The 27,254-nt window shown below is 39.0% G+C and overlaps 1 long non-coding RNA gene across 1 annotated transcript; it reads left to right on the top strand.

The window, feature by feature from the left end:
- Positions 1–880: 880 nt before the first annotated feature.
- LOC144589139 (uncharacterized) lies at positions 881–27,253 on the top strand. The gene is made up of 2 exons (XR_013545044.1): positions 881–19,078; positions 26,189–27,253. It is a non-coding gene; the product is annotated as an uncharacterized LOC144589139 (long non-coding RNA).
- The last annotated feature ends 1 nt before the right edge of the window (position 27,254 follows it).

Here is a 27,254-nt window from a genome sequence, read left to right on the forward strand (position 1 = left end):
AAAAATGGATATTCTGTCAGATGGGCTGAAAGACTGTTCAATTCAAAAAGAAAATGAACGATGGGATGTATTGTATAAATGGCAGCAGCTACCAGACAATGTTGGAATAACATAGAATAAAATTAAAATTAAATGATAAGATAAAAGCAGGAGGGTAATCAAACTGTGAAAAAGCAAAAAGTTGATATATATTAGTAATATGAATTGATTGGATGATGTTATACTTTAAGCTCTCCTATCCCCCAAAACCATTTTCCCTTCTCTATCCCTTCTTTCTTTTTGTATCCCTGTTCCAAAATAAATATATATATATATATAAAAAATGGAATCATCCCTAATCAACATCTATGAAGACATTACAGAAGATTGCCACAGTGACTTCCTTGAGGTGGATCTTCATACTTAGTGTATTGCCACAAGAAGGATACTGTCCAGCCAACAATCTGTCTCCACAGCAGAATCTGATCATTACTTGAAGAAGTTACTCTTCTGGAATAAAGATTCAAGAATTTCCCCAGCAGGCATGGCCAGTGACCGTAATGCAAAACCAATATTTTGTGCATTGGAAGCGTTTGACACAGAGTCCTACCAGATCATGCCAGGATATGAACCTAGAACCTTCTGTAGACACACATGCCTGACTAGACTACAGTCCATCTTTACAAAGCAGCCTGCTCCAGCTTGATGCCTTGGTACATTGCCTAGGACATTTGAAAGGCACACTGTTGTAGAAGACTGTGTTACAAGTTTGTTAAAGGGGTATCACATTTTCACTCCCCCCACCCCAAAGGAGTTCCTTTCCTGTTAAACTGCTTCTTTATTAGAGTTAAGCAACAGCATAAACCACACCTAGTCCTTTGTGGATCAGAACAGCAGTGGACAAATAATTCACAACACAGCTTTTTTTGTAATCCATGCCATCCCCTCTGGAAGCACATCCATAATTTTGGCAATATATGACAGCTACTGCCAACTCCTACGACGTTGTTGGAACCAGTTGTATTGGCTCTTGCCTTTCCATTGGACTATTTCAGCAATGTGGAGAGGGGGGATTTGCTGCTTGGGTAACAGCCTATCCTCCATACTATTTTACCCAGGCTTCATGTTCTGGAGAGGATTTCTCGATACAGAGCACGTTACCATAGTCTCTCGAGACTGAAGGATGCCTATGATGAATCTGTCTTTAAGCAGTTACTTGAGTACCATTTATACACACAGGATGACTGGATAACTCAGTGGTTTAGATGTCTGGCTGAGGAGACAGACATTGGGAGTTCAAGTCTCCACTGTGTGAGCAGTTGGCCTATGTGGCCCTAAGCAAACTGTATTGTCCCAGGGCGCCCCCAGAAGAAGGGAAGAGTAAACCACTTCTGTGTATTCTCTACCTGGAAAACCCTGGAAAGAATCTCCATAAGTTGACTTGACCGCATGCAAATATTAGTATTATTTTATACACACACATACTATAAACATCAGAAATGATGTGATTCTTGGGTAGGTCTTGTCATTCTTCCAGGTCTCTAGGAGAAGAATAAACTATTTCTGGAGGATTAAAGTAATTGTTTTAGGGTTTTTTTTTTGTTATAGGTTGTTTTTAAAGCCCATTTTATTTTCAGTGAGCAATACATTCTAAAAATGGCCACATGAAGAGTTAATTTCTTTCATCTAAATGCAATGCAGATCACCCCCAAAAAAATTGTGGCTGACACAGCCAGTAATTGGATGCTCAGTTATCTGCTCATGTTTCTAAATTGGGCCCATAGCTCACACATACAACACAAACAGCCACCAGCCAATGTAAACAGACGCACACATCTTGTCTGGCTTGAATAAATTTAACTTTTTCAAATTTAACTACTTTTAAAAATTAAAAACTTTCAGTTTTGAATGTTTGGAGATGTGCTTGAAATGTCAAGTATAGCTAGACACGGACATATGCTTCCCTCATTTTTATGACTGCTGCTACCACACACATGCTTGAAACTCACTCCTCTACAGACATCCAGACAATTCTCCCTGTTGAAAGTGTAAGGATGAAACAGAATCTAGAAACTGAGTCTGGAGTTAAAAGAATGGCAGTTGTTGGGGGAACTTGATCTGCTGTTAAAGGAAGATCTTCCTGCTATTACTCTGTTCCAGGGCTTAAACAATTTCTTTTTGGAAGTCTTAATTTTCAGAATCCCCACGCCCATGCCTGGCTAGAGAATTCTGTGAATACAGATTCAAATGCTAACATTTCCAAGCTCTACTCTACTTTTATGGAGGGTAGACTGTTGTGAGCATAGAACTATCCCAAAAATCATCATGATTCACTAGAGCAGAGTTTAGGCGCTCGCTTTTGGATGCATATTTTAACAGGGTGAGGGGGCCTGAGTTTGTCTGGGAAACTGAGAGCAGTGCCCTCAGGAGTCAACTTGGAACTTTTCTCTAGAGTGTGTGGTGACCTTTAAGGTCCTTAGTGAAGGAGAACAGGGCTATGATTTCAGTACATGACAAAGACAAGTAGGTTTCAATTATAAATTGTTTCAACTTAAGGCAAAAATACAAATCTTTAAAAATGCAGTCAAGTTACCGAAGATTACCCCAGAAGAGAAGAAAGGGTGAGTGGAGAAGAGGTAGCAAGACATGAAAGAACAAGAAGTCACACCAAGGTAGTACTGAAGGATTACACGTCAGATAGTGGAGTTGGAGACAATGGACATGAAGAAATTTCACAATTGTCTTGGTTTTATTCAAGACATTCTCTTGACATGGAAACAGAAGTGATCAAGAATTCCTGTGTGAAGCAAAACGCATACAGTCGTGCCCTGCTTAACGATTGCCCCGCATTACGACGAATCTGCTTTGTGGTGATGTTTTTGCTATCTCAATTGCGATCACAAAACGATGGTCTAAATCGGGGAATTTCGCTTAGTGATGATCGGTTCCCGGCTTTGGAAACCGATTTTCGCTTTACGATGATCAAAAACAGCTGATTGTCGGGTTTTAAAAATGGCCACCGGGTGCTTAAAATGGCTCCCCACTGTGCTTAGGAACGGATTCCTCGCTATACAGGCACCGAAAATGGTTGCCGTATGGAGGATCTTTGCTGGACGGTGAGTTTTTAGCCCATTGGAACGCATTGAGGGGTTTCAATGCGTTTCAATGGGCTTTTTAATTTTGCTTAACAGCGATTTTCCTGGAATGGATTATCACCGTTAAGCCAGGCACCACTGTATATGAAAACACATGCACACATACACACACATATAAGAACAAAAGGACAGGCGGACTAAATACAAAGATACAAAGAACCAATCCAGAAATACTATTCTTAGTAAAGCCAATGCAACAAGACATTCCAGTTATAAGGTAAACCTTTATTTTATTTTATTTTACTATGCACACTACACTTTTTTGCATCCATGGTTGTTTTTCTTCTCACTGTTTAACAATGAGGAGAAAAAAGCTTTGTATTGTTTCATTTACCACACAAAGGTGAAAGAAGTCTGGAGTTATATCCTTATCTGAAATCAAAGAGGAAGAGAAGGAAGGGAGAAACAGATGAAGAATTTGCTTGTCCTTAAGTCTACTAAGGGACGTGGTGGTGCTGCGGGTTAAACTGCAGAAGTCTCTGTGCTGTAAGATCTGTAGATCTTCAGCTGTAAGTTCAAATCCATGTGATGGAGTGAGCGCCCGTCGCTTGTCCCAGCTCCCGCCCACCTAGCGGTTCGAAAGCATGCAAATGCAAGTAGATAAACAGGGACCACCTCGGTGGGAAGGTAACAGTGTTCCGTGTCTAAATCGCACTGGCCATGTGACCACAGAAGATTATCTTCGGACAAACGCTGGCTCTATGGCTTGGAAACGGAGATGAGCACCGCACCCTAGAGTTGAACACGACTGGACAAAAATTGTCAAGGGGAACCTTTACCTTTATCTTTTAAGTCTACTAACATGCAAATTCAGGGGGAGAAAGGAAGAGTGACCTTATGAATCTCCTAAAGCTTGGGAAGCAATGACTTTCAGGCTATATTAACAGGTAAGACCACAGGATTCTAAGATTCAAGACTGATGCCTCCAGTAGGATAAGGTCTTCTGAGGGTGAATCAGGCAGAACATTTTTCTTTTGGAACAGTGAGTGCCTAGCCCATGTTTATAGCATTGTAAAACAAAATAGACATGTCTAATGAAACTGGAATGAAATGGACTCCAAGGTTACCTTCTGTAGATGCTAGGCAACCGCAAGGCAGCACCAGCGTAGTTAGGTGGTGTTAGATGCTTTAGTTGATGATCTTACAGGAGAGCCTGTTCTTTAAACTGTAATATGTATGACTTTACATTCTTTAAAGTAGTGGCTGGAAACTTCATCCCTTGTTGGTGAAGTACACCTCCCACAATCATTCACCATCGGCAGTGCTGTCTACAGATGATGGGAGATGCAGTCCAACAGGATCTGGAGCATCACAAGTATACCCGGTCCATTTAGAGCATGGTAGAGGTCCTCCTGTTCATTCTCCTGAATAAGAAACATATATTTTGTCTTGAAGTCCTGCTCTGACAGCACCATTGAGCATCAAAATTTATGTTATTTGTTATTGTCTGCTAAAGAATAACAGGGTGTTTCCATGCTTTTGTCACAGTGCACACAGGGTGACAAGCATTTACACATCAAGAACTCCATAGCCCAGGGCATGTACATTTTCCCACACTTGTGAAGAGTTGGGGTTATTTTCTTAGCCTCTGACTGTCTTCTTTTGCCAGCCTAGCACACACACATGTACAGTGGGGTCTTGACTTATGAACGGCCCAAGTTACAAACATTTTGACTTACAAACCACTCTCATAGGAAAATATTGACTTGACTTACGTACTTAGATTTGAGTTACGAACTGAAAAACACCACGTGGGAGGCAGGGAAAGTGCAAAATTTGAACTTTCAGTTTGTTGGCCAGTGAAAAGGGTGCCTGTCTGCTTTCTCACTCCTCCCAGCATTTAGAGAGTGGATTGGGAGACAGTCTTCAGACTGCCTGGTACTGTACTGCCTGGACTGTATTTTCCCTGCCTTCCCTGAACCTTTCTTGACCAAAGAAAAAAAGAAACAAAATATCCCCCTCTAGTGGTCTAAGGCGGAATAGCAGCTTCCCATTAGTTTCTATGGACGGAAAAGAGCAGATACGGCTCAAATGGTTTTCAATGCATTCCTATGGGAAATGCAGATTTGACCTGTGAACTTTTTGACTTGAGAACCACCGTCCAATACGGATTCAGTTCTCATGTCAAGACCCCACTGTATGCTAAAGGACAAAACAGATGAATGGAAACACTTCCTCCTTTCCAATGGGGATGGGGTTAGAAAGTGGGAACTTCCATTATTTGAAGCCAGGGATCATGCAACTTTCCATTACAACTTCAATGTGAGTGAAGCCCAATTCTAATAAGAGAAAAACAGATTCAGACTGCGACTACTTTATTCAAAGCAGGAGTTGCGTGTTGAATTTCTGGTTGTCAAACATTAATCTCCTGCCTCCCATACATGTTGAACGAGCAGAAAAGATTAGTTCTAAATAAAAATGGTAAGAAATGATAAAGCAAAGCCAAATCTAGGATAAATAGCAAGGCTGAAAGCAGTGATGGAAAGAAGTCACAAAAGTACAATAAATATTTCTATTTCCAATATGAAAACAAAAATCAAGATGTTAGATTCACATTCAGTGACTCCAGTGATTTACTTTCAGTTTCTTTCTGTAAAAAGGCAATACTGAAGCTCACTGAAAAGAGCTGTCATTTTCTTCAGACAACTTCAGAAGCTGGTACTCCTTCCTTCCAGATAATATTAGAATCATTCAACTTTACAGATCTGTGTTGCACAAATACTGAAAACAAATTCAGCAAAGAGATGGGTTTCAGTAGGACAAGTGTTTACAAATATAAAGCATGTACCAAGCCTACCTCACACAGACCATATAGAATTTCAATAGGCACTGGGGGCTGCTTATTTAGGGCATGTGCCTCACTTCAAGCTACTGCCAGCCAGCCAACTCTTCAGAGATAGATTGTATTTTTGGAAACCCTTAAGAAATCTGCCTTGAAGGCAAAGGGTAAATCCTGTTCACTGCATTAAACTGCAGTTGCTCTTTTATGGCTCCCAGTCAGGATATTTCCTGTGACAGACACGAGGATTGTTTCCACCTTCTGTGTCCCTTCATGACATACTGGCATCGCAGCCAATCATGCCAGAGAGTTTTATTTATGTCACTAACTGTCATTGATTCAATCCCTCACAACACAGAGCAACATCTAATGTAAAACTTAACTGAATAAGCCGAGGACTGTGTTAACAACTAAGAAGGTGATGCAACTGACAATGGATACCCCTCCCAGCTTCTGACACAAGCAAAAACAAAACAAAGCCATTCCTTCTATTCCTCTCATAGGAGACCTTCTGGGTTTGGTTAGTACACATGAACACAATTACCACCAGCACCAGATCACTGGTTAAGGTTTCATTTCATCACTGTCATCGCACACATAAATTAAATTAAATTAAATTAAATTCTTATGTATCACATTATTGATTTAATTAATACAAAACTGTCTCTGCTGTGCTTGCTATTTCATGGGCTGTCCTTAGTGCACTATTTAGATATGAACGGTTACTGCATTCAAAACAAGGGCAGTGGATGATTTATTTTGTTTTGTATTACCTGTGCTCAGAAGGCAATAGCCCCCTTCATCAAACTTCCTTTAACTGGGTTAAACATCTATCTGCACAATTTCATCTGCAACCCATTGATGTTATCTGTAACAATATACAGTCAAGTCCTATACAAAGCCGGAATTGCCTAAGCCCTTGGTTCCCAATCTTAGAGAACTGCAATTCCCAGATATCTTGGCCAGCACAACATTTAAAAACAGTCTATAAGACTTTTTCTTTGTTTGCTGTTTTTGTTTTGTTTTTTGAACAACAGGAATATGTATCATCAAGGTCAGAAACTGCAGCTGACAACCTGGAGAGCCTAATCTGCTTAGAGTCTAAACACAAGCTGTTTAGCCTGCTGTTTGGAGCACTGCAGAGATGGTCCGTGTACTCTTACAGACATCACCAGACAATGTCTTTGCTTGAGCACACAAGCCTGCCTCCTGAGTGTTCCTACTCACAACTTTCAGGCTCCTGTCAAGGGGCTTCTGCTTTTCTAGTCTGTGTAGAATCATTTTTGTTTGCAGCAGTTCTAACGCTCGTGATCACTGGAACCAATCCAAATATTCCCTGCATCGCCTTCTTCTTCCAATTTGCTGGTATCGTGAAGTGTCTTAATAAGCAAGCCACTTCAGGGTATTAACAGATTAATCACTGAACTTTTTTTCTACTAGTTGCAAATTATTGCTGATATATATATTCTTTATCTTGCCTCAAATGGCCAGTCCAGGAACCACCTACAGTTGGTGGTGGCTTCAGGTATGGGCAGTTTTTAAGCCACTTCATTATATTGGCAGGAGCCATTTTTGTGTGAATGATCAGATTTTATTAAATCATTCTTATCAAGTTCCACTGTTCCCAAATGGCTCACATTAGCTTGCTCCTTGCTGCTAGTGTGGGCACACCCTTAGCCAAATGCGGAGTATTGCTTTCAGTGATCTTCATGAATAAGAACGTGAGCAACTCCCTAAAACAGTTGTTTGGTCACTTGTGTTACCTGTACAGCTATTGGAAAGCTAAAGGATAACTCATCCCTAATGTTGTAATAAAACTCCCCACCCCCCAAAAATGTTCTCTTTTATTTTACAGAATTAGTGGCACATTCTGATGATGTCTTCCTTTTTATGAAACTTTTTCTCCAGCATAACGGAGGAAGTTCTTTTGCGCTAGAGACAGATTTTTTACGAGTTTAATTATACACAGGTAATGGAGTCAATGCAAAAATTACCTCTTTAGTCTCCCATAAAAAACATTCCCCCCAGCAAAAAAAAAAAAAAAAAAATCTATAAAATGAGAAGAGATCACTGTGGCAAGGACATGTGAAAAATGACTATGAACAGAAAGCAAGCTACAGTACGTAGATTCGGTTACTTAAATCCCACTGCATAGCATAGGCTATAATTCGTTCTTAGCACTGGCTTCATTTATTTATTCATATATTCATTTCACTGGGCAACTGCAGCCTGATATTAAATATTTTACCTTGCAAGACATACCAAAAAGAAAAAAGTCATATGGTCAAACTCCCAAACAAGACTACGAAATACTACATCACTGAAATATTAAAAGCAGGCTTTCATGTCTAGAACCATCTTCAGTCTCGGCATTGCAAGGCTTGAAGGAGTGCTGGAGAAACAGAAAAGTTTAATAGAATTCTCTTGCCCAAGCTTAGACTCTTGAGTTAGGATCCTTACATGATCATGTAATGACTAGTGCATACGTTTTTCTCCACTTTCAGCAAGATCTCCTTAGCTCAATCAGGCACACACTGATTGCATTAATGGTCATTTGCCTATTTGCATTAAGTGGAATATGCCAGCAGGAAATGTAAATGTTGTGTAAGACTTCTTATATAAGCATAAAAATGAATTAGGATTTTGGCACAGACATGGCAGTGCCAAAGCTTGTGGTCTGAAGATTATGGGATATTTTAATTCCAATTGATTGTTCAATTCAGATTGTCAATTACAGACTGATCTTGTTCTCTGTAGAAAAAATATTCCAAGATGGAAACTTTAAGCTTGTTGCATCATAGGTTGTTGTAGGTTTTTCGGGCTCTTTGGCCGTGTTCTGAAGGTTGTTCTTCCTGATGTTTTGCCAGTCTCTGTGACCGGCATCTTCAGAGGACTGGAGTAGAAACTCTGTCCATCAGAGTTGCATCACTTCGCATCACTTTGTGACATCAGGTTTCACCTCAGATGGTGTAGGATGAATTGCCTTTTGCCATCTCTGGCCAGTGGTTGACCTACATTTTTGGGGGCTGTGAAGCTTGAGCTGTTATGAGGGCCCCTTCACAACCAACAATGAAGTCGGAGTAACCATTGCTGTCTTCTTCAGTGGGTTTGTTTCATGACAGATCACCACTTTTTTTTAAATTTAGCCACTACATCTCAGATTTTGATTAAAACTGCTGTACTACATTATCTCACATATCAAAGTCATAGGTATGAATGAAAATGTCCCATGGCTTGTAGTTTTTGTTTTATGGTGTGTGCGTATAAAAATGAGAGAAGTCTTATATACATGCATCATAGAACAATGAGAACAGCTCTGAGAATACATACAACATGAAGCACATTTTACAAAATATTCTCTTTTTTTTCTCCTACTGACATATTCACGTACAGTTTTGTCATATGAAAGCTTCCTTGTAATGTCATTTTCTAGAGACAATGTGCATAACGAATTTAAGCACTCTTCAGTCATGGTAGACTGAAATTTGTTTTGTTTTGTTTTGTTTTGTTTTTAATAAAGGATAGCTTTGAAAAATTCCTTTCTGCTTACAGCGTGTGATAGGCATTGTCAAGTGCAGCTTAAACACAGTAAAAGTATTGGGGAACACTTCAATTAGGTGTTGCTCACAAATAAGCTGAAACACTTCTGCACATTGCATTTTAGATGGTGTGTTTTCTTCTGTATTCTAGAGCTTCCTACAGTGCAAATATATTTTTTTAAAACTGATAACACTCATTTACTAATTTGTGGTCAATGTCATCTTTGTTCTAAAATGTTATGGACTAATACTGCCCTCATCAATTTCAGAATTACACCACCTTTCATTATCCATAGAAAGTAAATCATTCCTTTGTCCCGCAACACATGATGTACTTGTAGTATCTGATCAGGGTACACTCTGTTATGAAACAAAGCAAAGATTTCCTTGATGCCATTCAGTGCACACGTTACCCCACATGATGTCCACAGCTTATTAGATGAGAAATGAAATTATCAGAAGGCTCAGTCTGCTATGACCTTTACTGTTTTGCAATGATTCCATCATCAAATCAATGCTTTCTCAGTATGAAATTCAGACTAATTTTTGAGATGTCCAGGGAGAATCTGAAAATTTTACCAATTTAATAATTGAGTGGAGCTGGCTGAGAAAAAATTATTTACTATTCCAGCTTCAAGTCAGTAACATCAAATCCCTACATCCCTACCCTAACCAACCCAATTACTTTCAGAATGAATGGCAATAAGTTTACCTTTGGTATCAATCCAATCCCACCAGTTTAAATGTCTGAATCTGATGTGGTTTATGGAAAAGCAGAAGGCTCCTTTCTGGGTTTAATGAAGTAAATTTATAGCTAGTCAATATGAGTTCTAATTACATGCAGAGAATTGGAGGATTGATGGCAAGAGAAGAATTAGGCAGGCAGTTTGTGCTGGGTGGTCATAATTAGTTGTCACTTGCGTTTTACTGTAAATCATTTATAAACTTATTTCAAATGTTACAGCCTGTCAATATCACATCTCATGGTTAATGAGACGTCTTTTCAGGTCACAGACTGAGGATCATAAATACCAGGGTGCTGTTCTTAGCCTTTGAACTCTTGTTTTATTTCATTAGTACACTGTGTATCCATCAGTATGACTTGATTGTTTATTTCTCTCTTTTTTTGTATTTTCTTTATCCATTACCATTCTAGCACTTTAAATAATAAAGCATGATTCCTGAGAGATGTGTATTGGACTATTAAATACAATAGTAGAAGGCAATTGCAGGAGAGCTCCAGAGTAGTTGGGGAGCATTGGAACTCCATGTGGACCAATGTGAGGGAGTTCTTGTGCAGGGATCAGAAAAGAAAACAAGCCAATAGAAGCCAGAAATACAGGAATTCAGGAGAGCAATGTTGGCTAGCAGGAATCTCTGGCTAAATCCTGGATTCCTGAATTCAGGCAGAAAGATTCACACCATAATTTCCTTCCAACACTCAATACGGTTAATGCGTGCCTTTTTTTTAATGCGTGCCTTTTTTTAATGTAGTTTTGGCAAGGATGACTAAAGTGTATTCGCGAAGGCTTTCACGACCGGGATCTAATGGTTGTTCTGGGTTTTTTGGGCTCTTTGGCCGTGTTCTGAAGGTTGTTCTTCCTGACGTTTCGCCAGTCTCTGTGGCCGGCATCTTCAGAGGACAGCAACCTGTACTCTGGTGTAGTTGGCTTGGGAGTGCAGTATTTATGGCTGTGAGATAGGCTTTTGGGTGATCTATCACCCATCTACAGGAAAAGACAACCATGACTAAAGTGATTTAGACCCTTTATAGTCGTGTGTCCTTTCTTGTATTGATCATTATCTTCCCACATGGCTGAGGATGTGGATAGAATAGGTCATTTGATTAAACAGGAAGAAGAAGATGAGCAGGCCATTCTAGGATGCTTGCTTCCTCAAAACTCCAGACAATCCTTATAGCATACAAACAAAAGTGGGTGATCTAATCTATCTGGCCTCTCTACAGGGAGCCTATCCTGTGAGATGACTCCATGGGTGGAGTATCAATTTTTTTTCTATGTAATTTTAATAGGGGTCATTTTGAGCTATATCTCTGCCATTTTGTCTTGGGAGCTTGGCTTACCTTGAGGCCTAAGGTTATTTCTTCTCAGCCACTGTTTTTAACCTATACTTTTCCTTGGCCTGACAAGTTTTCCAGCTAAAACTGTCTGTGGCATGCACATACATGTCTAGGCAAAACACTCTTCAGGGCTGTTGTGTAAACCAGGCCAGTTTGGTAGTACTTTTACAGCACTGAAGGCATAGTGATGTTACAGAAGAAAATGTTCACAAACCTAACTTTTTTTCTGAATTATAGAGGATACCCCTGGGGCACCAATTGGAGAAAAATATGGACTTTTAACATCAGCCAAGCAGTACTGTATGATGAAGAAAACATCAGCACCAACCAGGTAACACTATTTAATTGGCTAAAATTGACTTTATCTGGTGGATAAACTAAATTTGAATCCCAACTCTCTGACAGACGCCATTACATGGCTGTATTACCTTTCCCCTCCAGCCAAACAGAAATCTTGAGATTCAAAAGAAGGCAATTGCAGGAGAGAGGGAGAGAAGTGGATCCAAATTGCTTGGTAATTTTTTATTAGAAGAGATGGGAGATAAATTCCAAAATGCTGGTTGGGGAAGAGTTTCTAACTACCAAAACTACCAGGTTTTTGCAGACTATCTCTCAACTCACCTCAAAAAACTTGCTTGGCATTAACAACAGCCATACCATGAAACACTGGGACTCTAAAGTATATTTTTTTATAAATTGTACATCAGATCTTGGTGAACAGCCTGAGGAATATGAATTATCATCAAAAACTATCTGTCTACTTGATTTTTTAGTGGTCCAACAAAAGGTATCACCTCCTCATCAATTTGTATTATTTTTGGGTATGTAGGTAGGCCACACAGCCTTTTTCTGATTTTTTTTTCTGTCTTAACATGTATTGTAATCCTGGATTCTGGATAATTCATTAAACTATTTCCTGCCTCAGAAGAACAAAACATTCCTAATTCAAGCACTAGACACTTGGCAGTTATTTCCTTAATGATACATCACAGATTCTTTATCTTTGTTTCAGTTTTCTTTTGTTTTCTCTGGTGGTAACATCACACAATTAATGGACTCTGATACATATATCAGCTAAATAAATCATGGAACAGTCAACTGCAGCTTTGCTACATTCCTTGAAAAATGACTTTCCTTTGTAGACATTCTCTTCTCCCACCTCCAGCATGTCAATCTTGCTCACACTAGAAAGAGTTCAGAATGTTTTCAGTTTGGTTTCTACACTCCTTTGGAAACTCTCCCATGAAATAATAAAATGGGTGTGTTTGGTGTGTTTTCTGCAATTCATCAGAGAGAAACCCATCTCAAGGCAGGAAAGCTGTTCACCTGCCTGAAAAGGAACCCTGTCATTTCCGTTGACTCAGTTTTCCTCACAACCTTCTTTATTTCCTGCTGAGAAAGAGATTCTATTAAAATATATATTGTGTTTTCAGAGACAGAGAGAATGAAAAATCAAGAAATAGGTAAGAAAATGAAGCTCAAAGAGAAACCATACTTTTGAAGTGGCATGTTTTTCTTTCAACTGTACTTTTACTTGTGAGACATGAAACTCTCCGGGACAGAAATTTTGATCTCAGCCCTTCTGATGTTTCATTGAATTATAAGGATTTCTTTTAAAAGATGACCCTCAATAAAGACTTTCCTAAATTGTTTGCAACTCTCTATCTGAATGGAGTTGATATCTCCCTCCCATTCCTCCACATTCTCTCTCTATCTCACAGACATGTAACTCATAGTTGCAGTATGACACTCCTGAACTGGATGACCTAAACACCCAATTCAGATATTTTTCTTACCAGCAAAGAAATGTTTCCGGTTATTTGCACTTCCAATAGTTTGTAGAACAAGTACTAGTCCTGTCCCTATATTTTGCCAGGTTTGTTCTATCTAGCTAAGCCTTACTGTTGCTTATGTCACATCTATAGCATTTTGCAGTGTATCTCCCTTGTTGTCATGCAGATACACTTCCTTTGTTGCTCTCATCTCTTTGTTAACTATGCCATAGGCTATGTCCCAAATACCAGCTGTTATGTATTATTGGTCAGATCCAGACTTATATCATGCTTGGAGTAGAATCACTGAAATCTATGCAAACTGAAGTCCCAGTTTTAACTGCTACGCCCTATTCAGTTCTTAGCAAAATGTGTATTCTTCCCAGGTAAAATAAAGTGCTCACTATTTCCATTTCTGTTTCCTATGAAGAGTGATGTCTGAAGAGAAGAGTGCTCTCTCTGCTAGCCATGGGGCTCTCCGTGTATCTTGATTAGAGATGGGGGTATTCGTATTCATATCTGCTCCCACCACCAGATCCACTCTCCTTGCAAGACTTACAAGTAGATAGCCAACTGCATGCTCCGGAGCAATTGGAAGGGAGAGTGGAGCCGGCAGCAGATGAGTGAGTGGATGGTCCAGCCCCAGAGACCCTCATTACATCCAGCTGTGCAGGGGTATACGAAAAACCCCATCTTTAATCTTGATACCCTGGAAAATCAGAATCTTGCCCACCTACAGTGGAGACATTTCTCTTCAGTTGCACTGCTCTCTCTAAATAGGAGCGTCATGTCACGTGGAGGATGCCATGCTCCTATAGTTAGGCAAATGATAATGAGGCATTCTCATCATCAAAGTAATTGTAGCACTAGGCTATATCCCTGGTACCAGAGAATAGACAACAACACTGAAAGCATCTGTAACCCCACAACCTCTCATCTAGTTGGAGCCAACCTTCTCTGAAATTAAATGTGTATCTCAGTTGTTGCTTTGGTAAAATCATCACTTTTCCTGGTAAAATCTGATTTTTCCCTCCTTTAGAAATTTTATTACTGTTGCCCCAGAAATGTTCTAGGTAAACAATTTGAATCTCTCCACTTCATTGAGTTTGATGTATCACAAAAAGTTAAATGTGAAGTAAAGGTTTAAGCAATTCTGGTTTTACGCCACCCCATATTGGCCATTCACTGGCATTTTTGGGCTTGATGTAGCCCATGATAAGTGATGGAAATGAAATCTTGGCCTACTAGCTCGCTAAAGTGGCCCACCCCTTGTGTAATCCTATAGTCCCTTGGAGGGAATATCAGGAGCTGTAGCATACCAACGGCCTCCCTTAGTAAGGCTTGAGAGAGAGAGATGCCCATCCACATTCTTCTTGTGAGGCCAAAGGGGGGCTGTAGGCCCTTTTTGTTGCACTGACATGCCCTCAAGCAGAAACAGAAAATTTTCCACTTTAAAAAGCTACAATAATGAAATTTATATTACCGGAGGCAATTTTTATAATTTCATCTTAAACATCTGGTTCTTTTATGTCCAGTATTTTTTCTCTTTTGTCAGGCAAAAATATTATGTTTTAATAGATGTATATATTAAAAATGCCACAAATAACAAAATTAAAATGGAGATGGGTGGGTCACACCATGACACAAATAGATGGATGATGAAATAAAAAACTACATCAATTATGACCTTGAATCACAAGGAGTAGAGCAAGACCATAAAATAGATGGATGGATGATATTAAACGATCAGTAGGACTGGCATGGGTTAGAATAGTGGCAAAACTGAAATTTGTGAAAGCAAAAAGTAGTGACCTATATCCAACATTGGATGTCATTAGGCTAATAAAGAAGAAGAAGAAGAACAAGAACAAGAATAACAACAAGAAGAAGGAACAGCTGGTTAGAACTAACAGTAACCCGTTCCAGTTATTACATAATGATCAGTAATCAACCCAAATACAAATGAATACTCAGATCTTTCCACTTTTTCTATGTTGGTGGGATAACTTCTGACACTGGGACCCTTTTCCATCCGTTTCAGTTTCAGCTTTATGATGAATGGGCATGCACATAAGCCCTGCTGTATCTCCTCCCAACCTGGAAGTCACTCAGGAGTGCAAAGGTCTGAAGCTTCACCCTGGGCACCTATCTGCCCCCCGCCTCCATTCTCAGTATATAGCTCAGCTTCTCCAGGCAGGGAGATAACACTCAAGATGAGCAGTACTGGAAAAAGACATAGGCTGATATGAGAACCCATCCCCACCTATTGTCAGCTGATGCCAGAACTCATTGGTTCAGCATGAATGGTTTTGTCTGTGCACAGTGGGCCCAAGTGCACAATTCACCATCTCTCTCCCCAGTTTCTGCTTCTTATTTCAACCTTCTTAATATGTCAAAGCCTGGGTCCATTGTACCATATGGAAAAGGACAGGGATTAACATCATGACTCACGAGACTTCTTGTATCACAAGTCCTAGCAACAACAACACAAAGGCTTTTTAGGAGAAAGGGGGGATCCTCACACATTTGATTCGGTAAAATTAGAAAGGCTTAAAATCTCAAGGAATGCGATGCTACTAACCTGGCAGCTCTGGTGTGCTGAGAATGAGTTTTTCATCTGACATATTTGCGCCTGTAACGTATTTTTGGGAATGTGATTAGATTAATACAAATATACATCTGTGTCACATTAACCCTGCCTTCGCTTTATTGTAAGTAGGATTTTAGAGAAAGGTGGTTAGGGATCAAACTAAGGAAATAAAATACCTGTCTCCTGATTTTAAAGAATTAACCATCTATTTCAAAATTTCATAGCTTGTAGATTTGATTGAGGATATTTCTTCAAGACACATGTAACCAGACAAACACATCAAAACCAAAAGCCACCAGCTCCAAGGCAAGAGTTCTCCAGGGAGAATGAGGTAGTGTTTCAATCAATTCATCAACAAGTTGCCTTTTAGTCTCACCCAGCCAGTTTGAAGTCTCATTTAGTATCATAAGCCTAGTATGTCAACTGAAAAGAAAGACCTCTACATATCACAAGCGTTCCTCAATTGCTCCCCTGGGAAGTTGGCTGCACCAGTTCAGCTGCTTTATTGCTGCTTCCTGGTCTGTGTTTTATTTCCTTATACAGCAGTCGCTCAAACAAACAAGTTCTTTGAAAGGTAGTTTGCCTGCTTGTATATTTTGATTTAACTAGTCAGGGCCTCACCACCTGCCAGCTGACCTAACAAGGATCAGCGCCCACAAAACATGAACAGCAATAAGAAAGGTGAAATGTACATATGCTTTTTCTTGTATTTTGCCATTGGGGTGTAAATCTTTATTTGTCTCATCGTAACACACCTGATGTAAGAACCAAAAAATATTTTGTGGAGCTCTTAACATAGGAATATGAGAAAATAAGATTTTCTTTTTCACAAATTAAGCAACATTTCTGTCTGTCTGTCTGTCTGTCTGTCTGTCTATCTAATCTAATCTAATCTAATCTAATCTAATCTAATCTAATCTAATCTAATCTATCTATCTATCTATCTATCTATCTATCTATCTATCTATCTATCTATCTATCTATCTATCTATCTATCTATCTATCTATCTATCTATCTATCTATCTATCTATCTATCTATCCCAATTAACACAAATAATGCTTTAATAGGAATTACAGAAAATGATTATCCTTGCTGCTATGTTGTATGGAATTTTAAGAACAAGAAGCATTCAGAATTGTTTATATCCTCTTCCAAAAAAAAAAGTTATTTATTTTGTGTCGCCCCTTTCCTCTTTGTTTCTCTTGAAAGGAAAGAACGCTAATTTTGTGTGGAAGCCTTATACAAATTACAGAGAGTTTGATGAGAAACAGAGTTAGAAGAGGCCTATGAGGCCATCAAGTCCAATCCATACTCAATGAAAGAATCCAACTCAAAGTATCTGACCAATTGTTGTCTAATTTTCTCTTGAATGCCTCCAGTTTTGGAGCACTCACCGCCACCTGAGGTAATTGATTTCATTGTCATACTGCTCTAATGGTTATGAATGTTTTCCTGATATTCAACCTAAATCTGGCTTCCTGTAGCTTGAACCTATTACTATGTGTCCTGCACTCTGTGATAATCAAGAACAGATCCTGACCCTCTTCTGTATGACTACTTTTCAAGTATTTGAAAAGTGCTATCATATCCCCTCTCACTCTTCTTTTCTCAAGGATAAACATGCCCAATTCTTTCAATCTTTCATCATAGGGGTTGACTTCCAGTCCCTTGACCATCTCTGTTGTCCTCCTTTGAACTTGTTCAAGTTTGTTGGTATTCTTCTTAAAGTATGGTGTGCAGAACTGGAAACAATACTCAAGATGAGGCCTAGCCAGTGCCGAATAGAGGGGAATTAGCACCTCGCGGGATTTGGAGACTGTTAATGCAGCCCAAAATAGCATTTGCCTTTTTTTTGCAACTAAATCACACTGTTGACTCGTTTTCAGCTCATGATCTACCACAATTCCAATTCTCAGCCATAGTAATATTGAACTTGACCACACATGAGAAAAGAACTTCAGTTATAGATTCTTTTCGTACTTCTGTATGTACCAATACATTTTTTTTCCAATGGTCACATGGTATATATATATTGGCAGGAGCATTCACATTATTTTTACTGCATCAATTAATTTCTTGCTATTTGAACCATTAGAGCAGGCTACACTGTTTTTATTTTGTATTGATTCCTTTTCTTCACTGTTTCTTGGGCAATCAGGGCCCCTCTTGTCCTTTTTAAAAAATAACAAAGGTGATATATCAGTACAGCAATGGAATGGTACGAGCCTTCTCTACTTTTTCCTTCCCTCCTTTGCTCACTCATGCCCTTTTCCATATTTCCCTGCATATCCCTCCCTCTTCAGTTCTTGGCTTTCATTTTTCTTTTCATTTTCACACAGCATCAGGAAAAGGAAGCAGATTTTGTAAAGGTCTTCAAAGTAGCATGGAGAGCAGTGTTTTAAAAGGGATAGAGAGTAGATGTTAATGCTACATCCCTTTCTTTACAATTCAAAGTAGGAAATGTCCCTCTTTCAAGCCCTCTTTCACCCACAAGGGAAGGAGGAAGGCTGTTTTTTTTTGAGCTGTCTTCTGAGCAATGTATTCATGCTGTTTTCACTAGTAGTAGTACTAGTGATTTACCAATATTCATTCAAAGATTTTTTTTAAAAAAAGAGCACAAGTGTAGTTGCCATAAAGTGGCTACAGCACCCAAAACCCCAACAGCTTCACAAAGGAAATAAATTGACAGCAACATTCACACATGATGAAATGATAAGGAATGAAGCAATACATCATTGTTACAATGTAAAACAATCGTCCTGGCAAGAAAGAAATAAACCAATTGCTGGGGCAAAATAAACAATGTTGGCTGTTTGTCATGTGACTGGAAAATTATCAAATGATCTTTAAAATGGCCAAAATAATATAACTGGGATTCATTTGGCAGTATTGCCCTGTCTTGTAACTAAATTCTGCCCCCCCCCCCCAGAGATAGCACATTGCACTTGTCCCTATTAAATTTCATGGTATTGTTTTCAGCCTAGTGGTCAAACTTGTCAAAATCTTTTTGAATTTTGTTTCTGTCTTTCAGGCTATTCCACCAAATTTTGTGTCATCCACAAATCTGATGAGCATTCCCTGTATCCCCTGATCCAAGCCATTAATAAAACTGATGAAGAGCACTAGGCTCAGGACTGAGCATTGTGTTACCTCACTTGTTACCTCCTCTCAAAGAACCATTGGTGAGGTTCTTTCTAATCAACTCTCTCTAATCAACCATGTATCTATCTGACAGAGTCTACAACTAATTAGCTTGCTAATCAAAATGTCAAAATTCCATTTACTCTGGAACTCAAAAAGTGTAGTGCAGGGAAAATAATATAAATGTTTTCTCACAAAATAAAAGTAATAGCTCCCCCTTCCCCCCCCTGCAAAAAGCAACAACATTCTTTGAATTGAATTACACTGAGAAAAGTCCAAAAGTTGGACAAGATCTTTGATGGCTCCCTGCTCCTTCTGCATCTACCACAGCCATTGTTCTGCTGAGTCCTCCAACTGTCCAGGGCAAAAAAAAAAAGTGTAATGGAAGGGATAAGAGACTGCACAAGGAGGTGGACATTGACATTAATTATCTCTGGTTCAAACAGTTGGACATAATCTATAATCAGGTGGACTGTAATGGTTGATTACTCCTTTCATGCAAAAATACAAAATATGGCAAGTCCTGTATTAAAATAGTGCAAGAAGTAAGGCCAATTCTGATCTTGATACTGGTCTTGAAATCTTAGTCAAACTAAATGTAGTTGTAATTTCCCATGTTTGTTTCTAAATACATACTGCTGTTTCGAGTGTCTGTAATGCAGGACAATCTTGTTCCATAATCACCTTCAGTGCTGCATAGAGTAGTTCCTGCATATCAAGAGCCCGATTCCAATCTCTCTCATACCAACGTCAATCAAGTGTAACTCTGTTAAAATCTATAGACCCTGGATAACTAACATGGGAAGAAAAATGAGCCCCAACATTTGCAAATTGCAGTGGGATAGACTGGGGAATATAAAAAGATGCAATAGAAATGTAGATGTTATTATGGTATTTATTACTACACATTAAATCCATGTACCGTAGAAGTGCATGTAAAATATAAGTACTAGGCACAATTTGGTAGGTTCTCTATATGACTCTTTCTTTCTCCAAGGAGCTATGGCATGAATAAAAAGAACTGAATAGGGATATAAAAATGTGCATGGGTCAATAAAACCACACTGTATTTCAGTCCTTGTAACCAAATACATCTTTCCAGCTGCATATTTGTTTTGTTACTAAGCTTCTCTGTTTTCAGAAGGTCTAGAGGAAAGCAGAGAGATGTTTCATAACATCTATACTTATCTTTGTCACTTAAAAAATTGGAAGATTTCTTAAGGTTCGGTCAATATTTCAGTGTATGCCTCCTTTCATCTTCTTCATGCCAGATTTTTGCCAACGTGATCACTGTTCTAGAGAGATCTACACAGAAGAAGACAGGATGGTAGCCACTTTTATCATCCAATATTCTGTAGTAGAAAGGTACACTATGGTTTTATTTCATCCTCTTATTCAAGAACAGGGAGTTGGAAAATTATTCTTTTTGGCATGCAAGAAAGTGAATTATTTTGTGGTGTTTGCAAGAAAAGACAAAAAGATATATTTTTTGGCACAAACAATGCAAGCAAGTCTGTAACATGCTGTACCAATTGTGCAAAACAGCTATGGTGTTGTTTTGTTCCATGGATGTGTATGGATTAGGAGCACCAAAGAGGAGTACCATATACAGTATTGGTTTCTCTTTTTAGCATTCCATTTGCCCTGGGTTTGTGCTTTACATCTGGAAGTGAAATAAAAAAACTTGGTTTGTACAGGGACCTTTGGAAATTATAGAGACTTTGACAAGAAAAAAGAAATTCCCCCTCTCAACTTTAAGTAAGGAACCTCATGGGGGTTGACAATTTCTTGTAAATGTACCTATTCAGTCACAACGAAATTAATTGGGCTAAATTGATGAGAACAAGACAAACATTTGTTATATCTCCACTGAATACACATATAAAAGCATATTCTTCATGGAAAATCTACTGAAAAAGAATTTAGTGTCTACTCCTCTCACAATTTCTTCTGCTCTGATGTGTTCTCATATCAGTTCTTCCCAATATGAAACACCTGAACAGAGGCAAATCTGTGCTTCCATATCCTGTACTCAAGGTTTTCTTTTCTCACCACTGCTCTGCGATACACATTTCTCTTTGGGCCATCCGCTCTTGATAGCCTCACTGATACACATGGGCGGACACCCGGCATCTATCACTTTCTAAATGAAGAACTGTGGTGTAACTCATTCCAAGCTTTCCATCAACTGCTTATGATTTATTTCTGGATTTTTATGCACTTATCCCAGACATGGCTGATGTCAGGAATAGCAGTCTCTTTAAAATGAACAGTATGCCATGATAGATCAAAAGCTCGTGCTATTGTTTAATGTACCGAGTACAGTAGGCAGTCCCTCTTACTTTGACTTTTATCTGCATCCTTTCTGCATGAGCATTCAGAGTGCAAAATGCCAAGTAGCAAATAAAAGAGCCACAGGGTATACTTGCAGAGCATATATCCTTCATTAAAGTCACAGCAAAAGAGCTGTATTGGATATATTTCAATTATTCCAAGAGAAAGGTAACCTGCACACACTTATCATCTCTCCCAGATATGTGATCAATAGCTGGACTTTTTTTTATGCACCATCCATTGAAAAGATGTGCTTATAGTCTGAGGAAGTGGATTTTATCAATGAAAGCTTGCTATTTATTTAATTCTTTAGTGGTCCAATAAAATATATGATTTACACTTGCATTTGTGTAATCTTCAAGATAACTTTTGTTGAGTTGCCAATATCTGCTTTATTGGCAAGCTGGTGGAGAGAGTAGTGGCCAATCAGCTTCAGGCCCTCCTGGAGGAGACCAATGCCCTTGATCCATTCCAGTCTGGGTTCAGGACGCATAATGGCATGGAGACAGCATTGGTCACCCTGCAAGATGATTTCTTCAGGGACGCCAACAGGGGCAATACGTCATTATTGGTCCTCCTTGACCTCTTAGGGGCCTTTGATACTGTTGACCATGGTATCCTCCTGGGGAGGCTCTTGGGGTTGGGGACTGGTGGTCAGGCTTTGGTTTGGCTCTGATCCTTCCTGGAGGACTATCCTCAGAGAGTTGGGGAGATGATGTCTGCTCCGTGGACTCTCAATTGTGGAGTCCTGCAGGGGTCAATCATATCCCCAATGCTATTTGAGATCTATATGAGGCTACTGGGCGAGGTAATCAAGAGTTTTGGAGCTTTGTGTTACCAATATGCAGATAACGCTCAGCTCTATCTCTCCTTCCATCCTTCTGCAGTGGATGCTGTCTCATCCCTTGAGCACTGCCTGGATGCGGTGCTGGGATGGATGAGGAACAAAAGACTGAGTCTGAACCCAGACAAGATGGAAATCCTGTGGGCAGGGATTCCTAGTGTCTGTGGTCTGGGTGCTTCCCTATCTTTTGGGTGGGCACTCTTTCTATGAAGGCTGAGGTTCATAGCGTGGGTGTGCTTTTGGACCCATCACTATCAATGACATCTCAGATAGGGTCTGTGGTTCAATCCACTTATTTCCACCTAAAGCGGATTGCCCAGCTACATCCCTGCCTTGACCCCAGGTCCCTCACCACGCTGCCAGATGGGTGGTAAATAAATAAATAAATAAATAAATAAATAAATAAATAAATAAATAAATAAATAAATAAATAAATAAATAATAGGACCACACTGGCCCTTTCTCCCCCCTCTTTTTTTTCCTGGACTACATAAAAAAATTATTTATGGCTGGACACAGCAACAGGATATCATGGACTCCCAAAACCAGCCATCTGAATTCTTCACAGATGACTTGAATATGAACTTATACTCACAAGTAGAGATGGGCATGAAAAATTGTGATTTGTTTCGATTCATGATTCATTAACGTGACAAATCATGAATAGCAAATATTTTTTTCTGATGAGTCAAAAAATTGATTTGTCAATTCATTTTTGCCTTTAAAATCCTATAAAATGCTCTCAAGCACTTAAAGGCACTAAAATAGCATAGAAGCTTTCTTTGGCTCTTCTCTACAAGGCGGCAAATTTGGTGAAGTTTGGGTTTCAAGTGTCTGAGTTATATGCCCACAACTTTAGAGCAAAGTCACTAGTGTGTATCTTCAATAAAATTATGTTGCATCTCCTTTTCTTGGTCTTGCACCAGGGACTGTTTCCGCCAAAACTGGGTAACAAGACATCCAAGGTATATACTCACAAATTGGTTCCCCCAGGGAAGTGCCCTTCAGCAGCTGGCTTGGGGAAGCCCAATCTTCACTAAACTGGGAGCTATCATAGAGGAGAGTCATGGGAATCTTCTGTGTGATTTTAGTGTCTTTAGGTGCCTGGGGAGAACTTTCCTGGGAGTGCCTTTTTGAAGGTGTTGAAGGTGTATAACTCAGATATCTGAAATCCAACCTTCACCTAACTCAGAGGGATTGTAGAGGAGAGTCAGAGGAAGCTAACCAGTAATTCTGGTACCTCTAGGTGTCTGAGGGCCAATTTTCTAGCCCAACAAATTGACAAATAAAAATCACTAAAAATTCATTGATTCTTATTTGTCATGGGCATTGATATGTACAAATGCAAATGGACAAATTAGCAATTTTTAAATGAATTTTGAAATTTGTTTTTCAATTCATGCCCATTTCTACTCACTAGGCAAAAACATTAGTCTGAATTTTAATTTGGCACAGTTGGCTGCTTCTACTTGAGGAATGAACTAAATTATGAACCCTAACTTGTGCTAAAAGCTGATGGATCTTTGTTTTGTCTTTCCCCACCTCCATAGCTAAAGAGAACTTTGTTTCAAGCAAACAATGTGTGTGTGAGAGTGTGGGCTGGTCATGGGGTAATCTACAACCTTTTGGTCTCAAGAGCAAAAATTCCAAATCTTGCTGCAGACAGTAAAAGTTCAACCTCACAAGAAGATCATGTCTCCCAAATATGTAATATCAATTTATGGAAAATTCTTCTGCACCATCGATGAAGGGGGTGTTCTTAGTGCGTGAGGAAGTGGATTTTATTAATTAAAGTTTGCTCTTTGTTTAAATTTTGCATTGGTCTAATAAAATATATCATCTATTCTGGAACTGGCACAAATTTATTACATATCTATTTGGTCTCTGTCTTTAGTGTGGATAACTTCAGATGTTAAATTATTTAAGGTAGGGAGTTGTGGGTCAGAGGTAGAACACATGCTATCTATCTAGAAATTTGCAGGTCCAATCCTCTGGCATATCTAGTTAAACTTTAATGCAGAAATTATTGAGAAAGGCCTTTGCCTGAAACCCAGGAGAATTACTGCTAGTGCTGGTCAAATTATCCAACCTCATGTAAAGAAGCTTCGTATGATCCTAAATATCTCCAGTATCACTCAAATACACCTGTCACCATTGCACCAATAAATTGTATTACCTTTCCAGGATAGATTTGCTTTCTATTCCATCCAAAGGAGCAAAGTTAAGCTCAATGGCTCTGTGGATAGGTAAGAGACTACATAGTAGACCAGAGGACTTGTACCAAGTCAGATCATTGGTCTGTTTAGCAGACATATTACTTTTAGGGAAACTCAGCAGTTGTCATGTTGTGTTCTGGGAGCTGTAGTTCAAAAACTAACATTGGTGTTCTTCTATATCCAACAGCAGCAGAATCAGACCTTTCTTCCATTCCTCCTTATGATAAAGCCCTCTGTGCCCTCTGTGCCCCCTTTGTGCCCCCCTTGTGCCCCCCAAATCAAATCCACAGAATTTCCCATTCCTGCACCGTAGGCTTAAATTGTACAGGGTTGAATCCTTGGAAGTTTGATTATACTGGTGCAGCTGGCCCTCTCCCACCCTAGTGTTAAGAGGCTGCTGGACATTTATCTTCAACGGGCCTTCGAAGACAGCTTCTTTTGAATTTTTTTTTTATCTCTGAGATGATACTTTCTTTTCTAGTGCCATCTGGCTTATGCTGGTTTTTCTGGCATTGTGGCCTATTTGTTCCTCGTTTTAGCTATTTTGCTCTTGTAATGTACTAATTAAGATGATATTTAAGTACCTGAATGAATGAATGAATGAATATTAGAGGTACTCCATATTGGTAAGAATGATACAATATTGTGCATAAATTCTGCACATGGCTAGTGCACTAAGAGATACTTGATAGGCTTTTATGGTTAATATTAAAATAAGAATTTTCCACCCAGCAGTCCATAATAGCTGTTTTCATTACCAGAAAAAAAAAAAACCTGAAAACATAGTTTAAGCTTCAGATAATATATTTTGGACTTGCACTAAAGCTGATAAAACCTATGAGGCCACCTAAACCCATCATTTTCCTGCTTTATATGTTCAAAATGATATTGAATATTTACCAACAATTATTGAGTTTAAGCAACTGAATGCTTGTGGTGTTCAGCTGACCTCAAAGAATTATTTTTTTAACTGTGATTTTCCTCCAAAGTATTTACTCTATAATTTTCTTTTAGATATGTATGTGTTTAGGGGTAGTATCAGTACATTCAATGCAAATATGTGTGCAATACACAATACTATGCAAATTGCTTTTAAAAACACATTAAACCATCTCTTTAAAAGCAACAGGAGTAGCATCAAGCGGGGCTGACAAATATAATTAGCCAACTGGATAGCAGCAAGATTTATCTTCTAAAACCAAAATGCTTCCAAAGATTTGACTATAATGAAGTAATATATTAAAAAGAGTAAAGGCACAATGGAAGTCTAGTAGGCAGGAGAAATAACTTTATTGCCGAGACATCTCTTACAAAGGTTTTCAAGGATGACCTCCTAGATAAGACCTACTGACACCCAATATGTTGTGCAACCCTGCATCAATATTGCAATCAATATTGAAATCAATTGAACTGCTCAGTGGTTTAGGTAAGGTTGGGTGTTTGATTCCTCACTGTGCCTCCTTGACAGGGGCTGGACTCGATGATCCATAGGGTCCCTTCTAGTTCCGCAGTTCTCAGAATAATACACAACATTTATGCAACTTGACATCAGTAGGATAGAAGGCCTAGTTTTTAATTTAGGAAGGTGAGGTTTGTTCATTCAATCCACCACTGGGCATTACTCTGTTTGTGCAAAGCAGAAGATAGAGAGGCAGGAACAATAATAGGATATATGTCCCAAAGTAAGTGTGAACAAAGTGTTCTTTTGCATAGCTTCATCCTCTGATTGTCATTTGATCTTTCTTTTCTTTTTTTAGGTGCTCTAGATGGATTATCAACTGTTAGAAAAAGAGGCAAGAACTGATCTGTAATGTATTTTCTAACAGTGCACGGAGGATTGAATGCTAAGAAGGCTTTCAAGCAATGCTCTGCTTACATATGTGTGGTTGGTACCACTGATGACATTTTGATTTATTGATAGCTGGGTGACAGCTCTTTGACTGAGTGGGCTTGCATCTGCCAGGACAGAAGAGAAAGCGGAGGCACTTGCAATTATGAGATGTACGGCATGCATAGGGCAGGATGACATTTTGTTAAATAGCTACATGAGGTTGTGTCTTGAGGAGTGAAAGGTTAGGCAGTAACAGAACTGATTTTTTTTTTAGCATAAATGAATATACAAGGATATGGCTTTTCAGCTAAATAGTATCCAAAAGGGGAACTGGCAAAGATTTATCCAGGATTACTCAACATATCTGTTAGGTAACAAGCAGTTGTGGAAGAATGGGAGGCAAAGAAAATGAAATCTTCACATAAAATAGCAATGGATACATTTTTTTTCATGATACAATATTACGCATTTTCAGTCTGCATCTGAATGAGGCAAGCGTACTATGGGTATAAAAATGTAATATAAACAAATAAATATAGCTGTAAGTGTGACAGCTCCCACATCTTCTGGAACCAGCTATACACAGGGTTTATCTCAACAGTTTGTTTAAACAGAACTTCAATTTTTATGGAGTCTGATGTAATTCTGATGTGAACTGGCCTGATTGATCCACACCTCCTGGGAAAATAAGCGAGTTATTAGATACTTCTTCTCTTTTTATGATAGAATCATAGATTCAAAGAATAATGGAGTTGGAAGGTGCCTATAAGGCCATTGAGTTCAGCATCCTGTTCAGTGGAGGAATCCAAGTTTATCTGACAGATGGCTATCTAGCTTTCTCTTGAATATCTCCAGTGCTAGAATGCTCGCCACCTTCAGGGTAATTGGTTCCATTGTTGTACTGCTCTAACAGTTAGGAAGGTTTTCCTGATATCCAACTGAAATCTGGCTTCCTGTAACTTCAGCTCCTTATTATTTGTCCTGTACTCTGG

This window comes from Pogona vitticeps, chromosome 4, assembly GCF_051106095.1.
Source record: "Pogona vitticeps strain Pit_001003342236 chromosome 4, PviZW2.1, whole genome shotgun sequence".
NCBI lineage: Eukaryota > Metazoa > Chordata > Lepidosauria > Squamata > Agamidae > Pogona > Pogona vitticeps.